The 10335-nt window shown below is 39.3% G+C and overlaps 1 non-coding gene across 1 annotated transcript; it reads right to left on the reverse strand.

Annotated features, from left to right (window-relative positions):
* Positions 1 to 929: 929 nt before the first annotated feature.
* On the reverse strand, positions 930 to 1033 carry LOC130952029 (small nucleolar RNA R71). Its single transcript, XR_009074210.1, has one exon. It is a non-coding gene; the product is annotated as a small nucleolar RNA R71 (small nucleolar RNA).
* Between the last annotated feature and the right edge of the window lie 9302 nt (positions 1034 to 10335).

Here is a 10335-nt window from a genome sequence, read left to right on the forward strand (position 1 = left end):
AACTATTTGACTTTTTGTTTGTTTCTTATCTTTTTCAAAACAACCTAACTACTCTTCCCTCTCTAATTTCCGAAAATACATCCCTCTTTTTCAAAAATTCTTTTTAATTAATTAATTGTTTTAAATTTTAATTTTATCTTCCCTTTTTTTTTTCGAAAATTATTTAACTCCTTTTCAAAATTTATTTTCGAAAATTTCTCCCTCTCTCATCTTATTCTATTTATTCATTCATTTACTAACACTTCTCTTCATCTCAAATCACTGCCCTTATCCTCACCCTTGTGTTTGGATTTTCCTTTCTTTATCCCCTTTCTTCTTCTACTAATAATAAGGAACCTCTTTACTGTGACATAGAGGATTCCTCTTCTTTTTCTGTTCTCTTCTCTTTCATATGAGCAGGAACAAGGAAAAAGGCATTCTTGTTGAAGCTGATCCAAAACCTGAAAGGACTCTGAAGAGGAAACTAAGAGAAGCTAAATTACAACAATCCAGAGACAACGTTGCTGAAATTTTCGAACAAGAAAAGGAGATGGCAGCCGAATCCAACAACAATAATGCAAGAAGGATGCTTGGTGATTATACTGCACCTACTTCCAAGTTTGATGGAAGAAGCATCTCAAATTCCTGCCATTGGAACAAACAATTTTGAGCTAAAATCTCAATTAGTTGCTCTAATACAACAGAACTGCAAGTTTCATAGACTTCCATCAGAAGATCCCTACCAGTTCTTAATTGAGTTCTTGCAGATCTGTGAGACTTTTAAGACTAATGGAGTAGATCCTGAAGTCTACAGGCTCATGCTTTTCTCTTTTGCTGTAAGAGACAGAGCTAGAGCATGGTTGGACTCTCAACCTAAAGATAGCCTGGACTCCTGGGATAAGCTGGTCACGACCTTCTTGGCTAAATTCTTTCCTCCTCAAAAGCTGAGCAAGCTTAGAGTGGATGTTCAGACCTTCAAACAAAAAGATGGTGAATCCCTCTATGAAGCTTAGGAGAGATACAAGTAGATGACCAAAAGATGTCCTTCTGACATATTTTCAGAATGGACCATGATAGATATATTCTATTATGGTCTATCTGAGTTCTCTAAGATGTCACTGGACTATTCTGCAGGTGGATCCATTCACCTAAAGAAAATGCCTGCAGAGGCTCAAAAACTTATTGACATGGTTGCAAATAACGAGTTCATGTACACTTCTGAGAGGAATTCTGTGAATAATAGGACGCCTCAAAGGAAGGGAGTTCTTGAAATTAATGCTCTGAACGCCATATTGGCTCAGAACAAAATGTTGACTCAGTAAGTCAACATGATTTCTCAAAGTCTGAATGGATGGCAAAATGCATCCAACAGTACTAAAGAGGCATCTTCTGAAGAAGAAGCTTATGATCTTGAGAACCCTGCAATAGCAGAGGTAAATTATATGGGTGAACCTTATGGAAACACCTATAATTCATCATGGAGAAATCATCCAAATTTCTCATGGAAGGATCAATAAAAGCCTCAATAAGGCTTTAATAATGGTGGAAGAAATAGGCTCAGCAATATCAAGCCTTATCCATCATCTTCTCAGCAACAGACAGAGAATTATGAATAGAGTACCTCTAACTTAGCAAATTTAGTCTCTGATCTATCTAAGACTACTTTAAGTTTTATGAATGAAACAAGGTCCTCCATCAGAAATCTGGAGGCACAAGTGGGTCAGCTGAGTAAGAAAATCACTGAAACTCCTCCTAGTACTCTCCCAAGCAATACTGAAGAGAATCCAAAAAGAGAGTGCAAGGCCATTGATATAATCAACATGGCCGAACCTAGAGAGGAAGGAGAGGACGTGAATCCCAATGAGGAATACCTCAAAATACGTCTCTTAAGCAAGAAGAAGTTCCCTATTAAGGACCCAAGGGAATCTGAGGCTCATATAGAGACTTTAGAGATCCCATTAAACCTCATTTTGCCATTCATGAGCTGTGAAGACTATTCTTCTGAAGAGGATGAAGATGTAACTAGAGAGCAAGTTGCACAATATCTAGGAGCTATCATGAAGCTGAATGCCAAGTTATTTGGTAATGAGACTTGGGAAGGTGAACCTCCCTTGCTCATCAATGAACTAGATACATGGGTTCAGCAAACCTTACCTCAAAAGAGACAAGATCCTGGCCAATTCTTAATACCTTGTACCATAGGCACCATGACCTTTGAAAAGGCTCTGTGTGACCTGGGGTCAAGCATAAATCTTATGCCACTCTCTGTAATGGAGAAGCTGGGAATTATTGAGGTACAACCTGCCATGTTCTCATTACAAATGGCAGACAAGTCAGTAAGACAGGCTTATGGATTAGTAGAGGACGTATTAGTGAAGGTTAAAGGCCTTTACATCCCTGTTGATTTCATAATCTTAGACACTAGAAAGGAGGAGGATGAATGCATCATCCTTGGAAGACCTTTCCTAGCCACAGCAGGAGCTGTGATAGATGTTAACAGAGGAGAATTAGTCCTTCAATTGAATGAGGACTACTTTGTGTTTAAGGCTCAAGGATCTTCTTCTTTAACAATGGAGAGGAAGCATGAAGAGCTTCTCTCAGTACAGAGTCAAACAAAGCCCCCACAATCAAACTCTAAGTTTGGTGTTGAGAAGCCACAGCTAAACTCTAAGTTTGGTGTTGAATCCCCACATCCAAACTCTAAGTTTGGTGTTGGGAGTCTACAACATTGACCTGATCACCTGTGAAGCTCCATGAGAGCCCACTATCAAGCTATTGACTTTAAAAAAGCGCTTATTGGGAGGCAACCCAATTTTTATTTATCTAATTTTATTTTATTTTCATTTTTCTTATATGTTTTATTAGGTTCATGATCCTGTGGAGTCACGAAAAAATAAAAAACAGCAGAAGAAATAGCACACCCTGGAGGAAGACCTTGCTGGTGTTTGAACACCAGTAAGGAGCATCTGGCTGGCGTTCAACGCCAGAACAGAGCATGGATCTGGCATTGAACGCCAAAAACATGCAGCAATCTGGCGTTTAAACGCCAGGATTGCACACTGAGGAAAGCTGGCGTTCAACGCCAGAAATATGCTGCAGATGGGCGTTGAACGCCCAGAACAAGCTTAGAGCTGGCATTTAACGCCAGAAACAAGCACCAATCTGGCATTAAACGCCAAGATTGCATGCAGAGGGCATTCTACACGCCTCATTGGTGTAGGGATGAAAATCCTTGACACCTCAGGATCTGTGGACCCCACAGGATCCCCACCTACCTCAACTCACCTTCTCTCTTCTTCACCAATCACCTCAATCTCTCTTCCCCATCACCTCTCCACCACTCACATCCATCCATCTCTTCCCCACCCAATCCTACCCATATGACCAAAATATACACATCTCTCCCTCTCTTCCATATTTTTCTTCTCCTTCCATTCTTTCTTCTTTGCTCGAGGGCGAGCAACATTCTTAGTTTGGTGTGGTAAAAGCATAGCTTTTTTGTTTTTCCATAACCATTGATGGAACCTAAGGCCAAAGAAACCTCAAAAAAAAAAAAAGAGAAAAGGGAAGACAAAAAATTTTTCCACCTCCGAGTCATGGGAGATGGAGAGATTCATCTCAAGGGTCCATAGCTTAGTAAAAGAGCATTTGACTGCACATCAAGAGAGCATGAGGAATTCCCTCATCAAGAAATCCCTAAGATACCTCAGGGGATACATTTTTCTCCACACAACTATTGGGAGCAACTAAGGATAAGAGCACCAAAATCACTAGGGATCAAGCAACAGAGGCAAGGAAGAGACATAAAGGAGCTCAAAAAGCACTACTAGTACTTCAAAAAGGCGCCACCCTCACTAAGGTGGACTCATTCCTTAACTTCCTTATTCTTATCTCTGTTTTTCGATTTTTATGCTATATGTGTGTTTATGTTTTGTGTCTCTACCTCATGATCATTAGTATTGAGTAACTATGTCTTAAGGCTATAAATAATTCTATAAATCAAATGTTTCTAATTCAAAAGAACAAGAAGTACATGAATTTCAAAATTATCCTTGAATTTAGTATTAATTATATTGATGTGGTGACAATACTGTTTGTTTTCTGAATGAATGCTTGAACAGTTCATATTTTTGATCTTGTTGTTTATGAATGTCAAAATTGTTGGTTCTTGAAAAAATGATGAACAAAGAGAATGTTATTGACAATCTGAAAAATCATGAAAATTGATTCTTGAAGTAAGAAAAAGCAGTAAAAAAGCAAAAGCTTGCAAAAAAAAAATTTAGAAAGAAAAAGAAAAAGCAAGCAGAAAAAGCCAATAGCCCTTAAAACCAAAAGGCAAGGGTAAAAAGGATCCAAGGCTTTGAGTATCAATGGATAGGAGGGTGGTGCACGAAATTGTGATCATCAATGGCGCCATCAACATGGTACGCTCAATTGCAATCTCAAATCTTTATCACAACTTCGCACAACTAACCAGCAAGTGCACTGGGTCGTCCAAGTAATAAACCTTACGCGAGTAAGGGTCGATCCCACGGAGATTGTTGGTATGAAGCAAGCTATGGTCATCTTGTAAATCTCAGTCAGGCGAATTCAAATGGTTATGGAGGATTGATAATTAAAAGATGAATAAAACATAAAATAAAGATAGAGATACTTATGTAATTCATTGGTGAAAATTTCAGATAAGCGTATGGAGATGCTTTGTCCCTTCCGTCTCTCTGCTTTCCTACTGTCTTCATCCAATCCTTCTTACTCCTTTCCATGGCAAGCTGTATGTTGGGCATCACCGTTGTCAATGGCTACAGTCCCGTCCTCTCAGTGAAAATGTTCAACGCGCGCTGTCACAACACGGCTATTCATCTGTCGGTTCTCGATCATGTCGGAATAGAATCCAGTGATTCTTTTGCGTCTGTCACTAACGCCCCACAATCGCGAGTTTGAAACTCGTCACAGTCATTCAATCCCTGAATCCTACTCAGAATACCACAGACAAGGTTTAGACTTTCCGGATTCTCAAGAATGCCACCATCAATTCTAGCTTATACCACGAAGATTCTGATTAAGGAATCCAAGAGATAAACATTCAAGCCTTGTTTGCTTGTAGAACGGAAGTGGTTGTCAGGCACACGTTCATAAGTGAGAATGATGATGAGCGTCACATAATCATCATATTCATCATGTTCTTGGGTGCGAATGAATATCTTAGAACAAGAATAAGCTGAATTGAATAGAAGAACAATAGTAATTGCATTAATACTCGAGGTACAGCAGAGCTCCACACCTTAGTCTATGGTGTGTAGAAACTCCACCGTTGAAAATACATAAGTGATAATGGTGATCATTGGCTTCGGCCCCAGAGAGGGAACCAGAATAACCAAGATGATAATACAATAGCAAAAGGTCCTATTTGTAGATAACTAGTAGCTTAGGGTTTACAAAGATGAGTAAATGACATAAAAATCCACTTCCGGGCTCACTTGGTGTGTGCTTGGGCTGAGCATTGAAGCTTTCATGTGTAGAGACTTTTCTTGGAGTTAAACACCAGCTTTTGTGCCAGTTTGGGCGTTTAACTCCCATTCTTGTGCCAGTTCCGGCGTTTAACGCCAGAATTCTCGAGCTGACTTGGAACACCTATTTGGGCCATCAAATCTCGGGCAAAGTATGGACTATTATACATTTCTGGAAAGCCCATGATGTCTACTTTCCAACGCAATTAAGAGCTCGCCAATTGGGCTTCTGTAGCTCCAGAAAATCCACTTCGAGTACAGGGAGGTTAGAATCCAACAACATCTGCAATCCTTTTTAGCCTCTGAATCAGATTTTTGCTCAGGTCCCTCAATTTCAGCCAGAAAATACCTGAAATCACAGAAAAATACACAAACTCATAGTAAAGTCCAGAAAAGTGAATTTTAAATAAAAACTAATAAAAATATAATAAAAACTAACTAAAACATACTAAAAATAATGCCAAAAAGCGTATAAATTATCCGCTCATCATAACACCAAACTTAAATTGTTGCTTGTCCCCAAGCAACTAAAAATCAAATAAGATAAAAAGAAGAGAACATGCAATGAATTCCAAAAACATCTATGAAGATCAGTATTAATTAGATGAGCGGGGCTTTTAGCTTTTTGCCTCTGAACAGTTTTGGCATCTCACTTTATCCTTTGAAATTCAGAATGATTGGCTTCTATAGGAACTCAGAATCCAGATAGTGTTATTGATTCTCCTAGTTAAGTATGATGATTCTTGAACACAGCTACTTTATGAGTCTTGGCCGTGGCCCAAAGCACTCTGTCTTCCAGTATTACCACCGGATACATACATGCCACAGACACATAACTGGGTGAACCTTTTCATATTGTGACTCAGCTTTGCTAGAGTCCCCAATTAGAGGTGTCCAGGTGGTGCACGAAATTGCAATAACACTTTTGCAATCCCGCACAACTAACCAGCAAGTGCACTGGGTCGTCCAAGTAATACCTTGCGTGAGCAAGGGTCGATCCCACGGAGATTGTCGGCTTGAAGCAAGCTATGGGTATCTTGTAAATCTTAGTCAGGATATCAGAAATTATCAGGATTGGTTGTGAAAAGCAAAAGAACATGAAATAGTTACTTGTTTTGCAGTAATGGAAAATAGGTTGAGGCTTTGGAGATGCTCCATCTTCTGAATCTCTGCTTTCCTACTGTCTCCTTCAACAAACACGCAAGAGTCCTTCCATGGCAAGCTGTATGTAGGGTTTCACCGTTGTCAGTGGCTACCTCCCATCCTCTCAGTGAAAGCGATTGCATATGCCCTGTCACAGTCATAGCGGAATTCATCTGTCGGTTCTCAATCAGGCCGGAATAGAATCCAGTGATTCTTTTGCGTCTGTCACTAACGCCCCGCCCTCAGGAGTTTGAAGCACGTCACAGTCATTCAATCATTGAATCCTACTCAGAATACCACAGACAAGGTTTAGACCTTCCGGATTCTCTTGAATGCCGCCATCAGTTCTAGCTTATACCACGAAGATTCTGGTTAAGGAACCCAAGAGATATCTACTCAATCTAAGGTAGAACAGAGGTGGTTGTCAGGCACATGTTCATAGTTGAGAATGATGATGAGTGTCACGAATCATCACATTCATCCAGGTTAAGAACAAGTGATATCTTAGAATGGAAGCAAGCATGATTGAATAAGAAACAGTAGTAATTGCATTAATCCATCAAGACACAGCAGAGCTCCTCACCCCCAACCATGGGGTTTAGAGACTCATGCCGTGGAATGTACACAAAGAAACGTGTAAAAATGTCATGAGGTCATAAGGTACGGATACAATGTCAAGAGGTCCTATAAATAGTAAACTAGTATCCTAAGGTTTACAGAAATGAGTAAATGACAGAAAAATCCACTTCCGGGCCCACTTGGTGTGTGCTTAGGCTGAGCAATGAAGAATTTTCGTGTAGAGACCTTTTCTGGAGTTAAACGCCAGCTTTCATGCCAGTTTGGGCGTTTAACTCCAAGTTTTATGCCAGTTCCGGCGTTTAACGCTGGAATTTCTGAGGCCGAATTGCTACGCCGGTTTGGGCCATCAAATCTTGGGCAAAGTATGGACTATCATATATTGCTGGAAAGCCCAGGATGTCTACTTTCCACCGCCGTTGAGAGCGCGCCAATTGGGCTTCTGTAGCTCCAGAAAATTCACTTCGAGTGCAGGGAGGTCAGAATCCAACAGCATCTGCAGTCCTTTTCAGTCTCTGAATCAGATTTTTGCTCAGAACCTTCAATTTCAGTCAGAAAATACCTGAAATCACAGAAAAACACACAAACTCATAGTAAAGTCCAGAAAAGTAAATTTTAACTAAAAACTAATAAAAATATACTAAAAACTAACTGAAAGATACTAAAAACATACTAAAAACAATGCCAAAAAGCGTATAAATCATCCGCTCATCACAACACCAAACTTAATTTGTTGCTTGTCCCCAAGCAACTGAAAATCAAAATAGGATAAAAAGAAGAGAATATACTATAGACTCCAAAATATCAAAGAAACATAGTTCCAATTAGATGAGCGGGACTAGTAGCTTTTTGCCTCCGAACAGTTTTGGCATCTCACTCTATCCTCTGAAATTCAGAATGATTGGCTTCTTTAGGAACTCAGAATCCAGATAGTGTTATTGATTCTCCTAGTTAAGTATAATGATTCTTGAACACAGCTACTTTATGAGTCTTGGCTGTGGCCCAAAGCACTCTGTCTTCCAGTATTACCACCAGATACATACATGCCACAGACACATAATTGGGTGAACCTTTTTAGATTGTGACTCAGCTTTGCTAAAGTCCCCAATTAGAGGTGTCCAAGGTTCTTAAGCACACTCTTTTTGCCTTGGTTCACAACTTTATTTCTTTCTTTTTCTTTTTCTTCTTTTTTTTTTGAAATTTTTTTTTTGTATTCACTGCTTTTTCTTGCTTCAAGAATCATTTTTATGATTTTTCAGATCCTCAATAACATGTCTCTTTTTCCATCATTCTTTCAAGAGCCAACAATTTTAACATTCATGAATAACAAATTCAAAAGACATATGCATTGTTCAAGCATTCATTCAGAAAACAAAAAGTATTGTCACCACATCAAACTAATTCAACTAGTTTCAAAGATAAATTTCGAAATCCTGTACTTCTTGTTCTTTTGTGATTAAAGCATTTTCCTTTTAAGAGAGGTGATGGATTCATAGGACATTCATAGCTTTAAGGCATAAACTTTAATTTTATTAATTATGAATTAAGAACAAGACTCAGAAAATAAATATAAGATGAAACAGAATAAAAAAAACGAAAACAATAGGCTCCTAATGATAGAGGTTTTCACAGAGTTAGGACTCAACAACCTTGATTTTGAGAAGTGGATGCTCCCTCAGCTTGAGAGGAGAGCTTTTGGCGTTTCATCTCTTGGAGTTCATGCCCCTGCTTCTCTTGTTCCTTCAGCAATTTGCAGAGCATGCAGTTTTGATTCTGCTGTTCTTCCTTCAGTTGCTCCATAGTTTCTTGCAACTTGGTAATAGATGCTTCTAGGCTGGTCCAGTAGTCAATTCTTGGGAATTCAGGGAGGAATTCCTGCGCCCTCCTTTTGATAGAGTTGTCTTGCACTTGTCCCTCTATTGACTTCTTGGTGATTGGATGTTCAATGGGTATGAACTCATCTACTCCCATCTTCACCCCAGCCTCTTTACAGAGCAAGGAGATCAAGCTTGGGTAAGCCAATTTGGCTTCAGTGGAATTCTTATTTGCAATTGTGTAGATCTCACAAGCAATCACATGATGCACCTCCACTTCTCTTCCAAGCATAATGCAATGAATCATCACTGCTCTCTTGATGGTGACCTCAGAACGGTTGCTAGTGGGCAATATGGAACGCCCAATAAAGTCTAGCCAACCTCTTGCGATTGGTTTGAGGTCTCCCCTCTTGAGTTAGTTTGGGACACCCTTAGAATTGGTTATCCACTTAGTTCCAGGGAGGCATATGTCCTCTAGAACTTGATCCAACCCTTTATCTACTCTCACCATCCTCCTATTAAAGGAGTCAGGATCATCTTGCAGTTGAGGCAATTTGAAGATTTCTCTTATTTTGTCCAGATGAAAGTACATAACTTTCCCTCTGACCATTGTTCTGTAGGTATGGTAAGCGGTTCCAGTCATTCTCTGCTTATCTGTCAGCCACAGATTTGAGTAGAATTCCTGAACCATGTTCCTTCCAACCTTTGTCTCAGGATTGGTTAGAACTTCCCATCCTCTGTTTCGAATTTGCTCTTGGATCCCCGGATATTCATCTTCTTTCAGATCAAATTTAACTTCCGGGATCACTAACCTCAGACCCATTATTTTGTGATAATGGTCTTCATGTTCTTTAGTTAAGAACTTCTCTTGATTCCAAAGATTCTTTGGATTAGCCTCTTTCTTTCCTCTTAAATTGGTTTGTTTCCCTTAGGAGCCATGATCTTGTGAATCTTGGCTTAGTGATCACGGAAAAGCACACCAAACTTAGAGGTTTGCTTGTCCTCAAGCAAAAGAAAAGAGAGAAGAGAGGGGGAGGAAGAGAAAATTCGAATGGTGTGGTGGAGTGAGGGAGCCAAACGTGTATTTATAAGGTGGGGAGGGGAGTTTTCGAAAAAAGAGGAGAAATTTGAAAGGAGATTTGAGAAGATTTGGAAAGAAATTGAGAAAAGGGTCAAATTTTTGAACAATGTTTGTAATTGATTTGAAATAAATTCGAAGAATGATTTTGATTTTTGAAGATTTGAAAGTGAAGGATGAATGGTTGAAGTGTGATTTTGTAGAAAAGTATGGGTGAGAAAAGGAAAGTTTGAAAAAA

Source organism: Arachis stenosperma, chromosome 9 (assembly GCF_014773155.1).
Source record: "Arachis stenosperma cultivar V10309 chromosome 9, arast.V10309.gnm1.PFL2, whole genome shotgun sequence".
NCBI classification, from domain to species: Eukaryota; Viridiplantae; Streptophyta; class Magnoliopsida; order Fabales; family Fabaceae; genus Arachis; species Arachis stenosperma.